Source organism: Nerophis lumbriciformis, linkage group LG29 (genome assembly GCF_033978685.3).
Source record: "Nerophis lumbriciformis linkage group LG29, RoL_Nlum_v2.1, whole genome shotgun sequence".
In the NCBI taxonomy this organism is placed as follows: domain Eukaryota; kingdom Metazoa; phylum Chordata; class Actinopteri; order Syngnathiformes; family Syngnathidae; genus Nerophis; species Nerophis lumbriciformis.
This window is the reverse complement of record NC_084576.2, coordinates 15,957,501-15,962,258: the sequence shown is the minus strand read 5'-3', so window position 1 is coordinate 15,962,258 and position 4,758 is coordinate 15,957,501. Positions and strand designations below refer to the sequence as shown.

The following is a 4,758-nucleotide window of genomic DNA, read 5'->3' as shown; positions in this document are numbered from 1 at the left end:
TGGAAACGTGTCCGACCAATGCGGACCAAGCTCTGACACTGATCATACAGGGAGCAGACCGCCACAATCAGACCCCATACTCTCTGAGCACTCCCCACAGGACTTCCCGAGGGACACTGTCTCTCCAAGTCCACAAAGCACACGTAGACCGGTTGGGCAAACTCCCATGCACCCTCAAGGACCCTGCCGAGAGTAATGAACTGGTCCACAGTTCCACGATCAGGACCAAAACCACACTGTTCCTCCTGAATCCGAGGTTCGACTTTCCTACTTCGTGTGTATTCCATAAAAAAACATACGTTGTCAATGACGAGGAGGGCCTAAAACAAGCAAACAAAACAAAACAAAAAACATTCAAATATAAAAACTTATAATTGACGGATAGATCTTAAGTTAATTGAGAGCATTGAAAGTTAAAAAAGTAAAAATAATATATGACTTATTTTTAGGGGCGGTATAGCTCAGTTGGTAGAGTGGCCGTGCCAGCAACTTGAGGGTTCCAGGTTCGATTCCCGCTTCCGCCATCCTAGTCACTGCCGTTGTGTCCTTGGGCAAGACACTTTACCCACCTGCTCCCAGTGCCACCCACACTGGTTTAAATGTAACTTAGATATTGGGTTTCACTATGTAAAAGCGCGTTGAGTCACTAGAGAAAAGCGCTATATAAATGTAATTCACTTCACTTCACTTAATATTTGGAGCCCTTTTTAAAGTTAACTTTAACTTTAAAAAAAAAAAGTTATAAAGTTAAAGTACCAATGATTGTCACACACACACTAGGTGTGGTGAAATGTGTCCTCTGCATTTGACCCATCCCCTTGTTCACCCCCTGGGAGGTGAGGAGAGCAGTGAGCAGCAGCGGTGGCCGCGCCCAGGAATCATTTTTGGTGATTTAACCCCCAATTCCAACCCTTTATGCTGAGCGCCAAGCAGGGAGGTAATGGGTCCCATTTTTATAGTCTTTGGTATGACTCGGCCGGGGTTTGAACTCACGACCTACCGATCTCAGGGCGGACACTCTCACCACAATTCCACTGAGCAGGTTTTAGTTTTAGTTTTGGATCCCTTAAAAACTTTAGTGGGATTTTTTTTTTTTTTCGCGGTCATTGCTCAAAACATAATAATGAATCAAAAGCATCGTTGTTATGAATGAATGACCTATTTGAGCCTCAAATTACTTCACATCAAATATTCCACTTTCAACTGTTTTTTGGAGGGAGGGAATGTATTGCATATGTTGCGTTTGTGACATTAAAAAAAAGTTTATTCTTTAAAAAAAAAAAAAAAAAGGGCATAACTAGGGCTGGGCGATATATCGATATACTCGTAATATCGTGGGTTTGTCTCTGTGCGATATAGAAAATGACTATATCGTGATATTTGAATATACGTTCTCACGCAGTTGCATTTAGCTGCGGGCATTACACTAAAAGCTCTTCTCACTCTTTCTTGTCTGTCCTCAACGAGAGATAAAACAAGCGCACCTTCTTACATACAACGTCATACGCCTTCGCGGAGCAGAGAGGTAGCGGCATGGGTAACGTTAGCTGTGGTGCGAGTGGTAATACGAGAGAAAGAATGTGCGAATCTGGTAACAAATGAAGGAAGAATTAATTACCAAAAAAACCAGCAGGGGGTCCATCGTCTGGCGGTGGTGTGGCTTCAAGCGGGAATATGTCGAACAGACAACCGTAATATGTCAAGTATGTGGCAAAAGCGTACAAAAAGTAGCAGCTCTACTAATGTAGCATCATTTGAAAAGTCACCTGCTAGAGAATGAAGAGTGTTTGAAACTCCGCATGTCAACATCTCCGTTTGGTGCCACACCAACAAAATGCCAAAGCAACCATTTCCACATCAACACCCTATGAAACAAATAGTCAACAACAGAAGGAGATAACATCCACAGGAACCTACCACATAGCGAAGGAGATTTCCTATTATGCAGCTCATTTTAATGTGACAGTTATTGAAATATCTTGTGTGACATCATGCACAAAAGTGCACTTTATTTGTTTTAAACTATTGTAGTGGAGGTCTGTACAAAAAGTGAACTTTAATTCAGTGTTGTTTTGATATGTCATCTTAGTGACATCATGCACTAATAGCTTGTTTTTAAATCTTGCACTTTCTGTTTTGAAATGACATGAATGTTTGGGCCACTGCTTAATAACTGTTAAATAAATACAGTTTTGGTCAATTGACTTATTTGTGATTTCCCTCTCTGCGTGAAAGTTTAAAATGAGCATACATTAATGAAGTATGAACAAGAATGTTTTAATGTAGACACATAGAATCATCACACTGCTGTGATTATATGTATCAAGTGTTCATTCAAGGCTAAGGCAAAATATTGAGATATCAGAATCAGAAGAGTTTTTATTGCCATTGTTTGAGAACGGGTTCACAAACTAGATATACAAACACCGTTTCCATATGAGTTGGGAAATTGTTAGATGTAAATATAAACGGAATACCATGATTTGCAAATCATTTTCAACCCATATTCAGTTGAATATGCTACAAAGACAACATATTTGATGTTCAAACTGATAAACATTTTTTTTTTTTTGCAAATAATCATTAACTTTAGAATTTGATGCCAGCAACACGTGACAAAGAAGTTGGGAAAGGTGGCAATAAATACTGATAAAGTTGAGGAATGCTCATCAAACACTTATTTGGAACATTCCACAGGTGAACAGGCACATTGGGAACAGGTGGGTGCCATGCTCGGGTATAAAAGTAGATTCCATGAAATGCTCAGTCATTCACAAACAAGGATGGGGCGAGGGTCACCACTTTGTCAACAAATGCGTGAGCAAATTGTTGAACAGTTTAAGAAAAACCTTTCTCAACCAGCTATTGCAAGGAATTTAGGGATTTCACCATCTACGGTCCGTAATATCATCAAAGGGTTCAGAGAATCTGGAGAAATCACTGCACGTAAGCAGCTAAGCCCGTGACCTTCGATCCCTCAGGCTGTACTGCATCAACAAGCGACATCAGTGTGTAAAGGATATCACCACATGGGCCCATGAACACTTCAGAAACCCACTGTCAGTAACTACAGTTGGTCGCTACATCTGTAAGCGCAAGTTAAAACTCTCCTATGCAGGGCGAAAACCGTTTATCAACAACACCCAGAAACGCCGTCGGCTTCGCTGGGCCTGAGATCATCTAAGATGGACTAATACAAAGTGGAAAAGTATTCTGTGGTCTGACGAGTCCACATTTCAAATTGTTTTTGGAAACTGTGGACGTCGTGTCCTCCGGACCAAAGAGGAAAAGAACCATCTGGATTGTTATAGGCGCAAAGTTAAAAAGCCAGCATCTGTGATGGTATGGGGGTGTATTAGTGCCCAAGACATGGGTAACTTACACATCTGTGAAGGCGCCATTAATGCTGAAAGGTACATACAGGTTTTGAAGCAACATATGTTGCCATCCAAGCAACGTTACCATGGACGCCCCTGCTTATTTCAGCAAGACAATGCCAAGCCACGTGTTACATCAACGTGGCTTCACAGTAAAAGAGTGCGGGTACTAGACTGGCCTGCCTGTAGACCAGACCTGTCTCCCATTGAAAATGTGTGGCGCATTATGAAGCCTAAAATACCACAACGGAGACCCCCGGACTGTTGAACAACTTAAGCTGTACATCAAGCAAGAATGGGAAAGAATTCCACCTGAGAAGCTTAAAAAATGTGTCTCCTCAGTTCCCAAACAATTACTGAGTGTTGTTAAAAGGAAAGGCCATGTAACACAGTGGTGAACATGCCCTTTCCCAACTACTTTGGCACTTGTTGCAGCCATGAAATTCTAAGTTAATTATTATTTGCAAAAAAAATAAATAAAGTTTATGAGTTTGAACATCAAATATCTTGTCTTTGTAGCGCATTCAATTGAATATGGGTTGAAAAGGATTTGCAAATCATTGTATTCCGTTTATATTTACATCTAACACAATTTCCCAACTCATATGGAAACGGGTTTTGTGTATCGTTGGACCCCGACTGAAACAAGTTGAAAAACTTATTTGGGTGTTACCATTTAGTGGTCAATTGTACGGGATATGTACTTCACTGTGCAATCTACTAATACAAGTTTCAATCAATCAAATCAAGTATCGTGACATGGCCTAAAAATATCGAGATATTAATAAAAGGCCATATCGCCCAGTCCTAATTTAATACAATGTTATTATGACCACTTTAAGATTTAATACGGGTTACTACATAGCTTTAACAATCTCCCTTTGTTAGTGCCAGTGTTGCATTCATGGCTGCTGGGAAATTGGATGCATTTTCTTTGGCTGTGACCGTGTGACGAGGCATTACTTCAATGCTCCCAGTCAAATGAAAACTGTTAAGCCCTATCTTTTTGGCAGCATAAATACAGATATATGGATTGATTGATTGAGACTATAAGTTGCAATATAATTTTTGTGTGTTATGCCGCATAACACACAAAAAATGGTTAAAAAAGTGATATATTGTATTGATTTTTGAAAATGAAAAATGGCCTGCCGCATGCTTTGATTTTTCAGCGTGAAAAAATATGGACACCCCTGTCCTATGGTGTGTAGAGTGTGGGACTCACTGCGTTTTAGCGGGTGATGTTCAAACCACGTGACGTGCCCTGTGACGTCAGGCCAATGCCAACACAAGAGGGGGGCGTATCCCAACTATTTTGTTCCAAACACGAATCCGGAGTAAAGGAGTCCTCTTTTTTCCCCCCTTTCCCTGGGTATGTAAA

The 4,758-nt window shown here is 40.6% G+C and overlaps 1 protein-coding gene across 1 annotated transcript in view; it reads left to right on the top strand.

Moving 5' to 3' along the window:
• The first annotated feature begins 4,732 nt into the window (after positions 1-4,732).
• sin3aa (SIN3 transcription regulator family member Aa) overlaps positions 4,733-4,758 on the top strand; it is an 82,591-nt gene continuing 82,565 nt past the window's right edge. The window contains exon 1 of the mRNA XM_061924901.2: positions 4,733-4,749. The gene's annotated coding sequence lies outside the window, so the exon portion shown is untranslated. The remainder of the gene's footprint in view (positions 4,750-4,758) is intronic.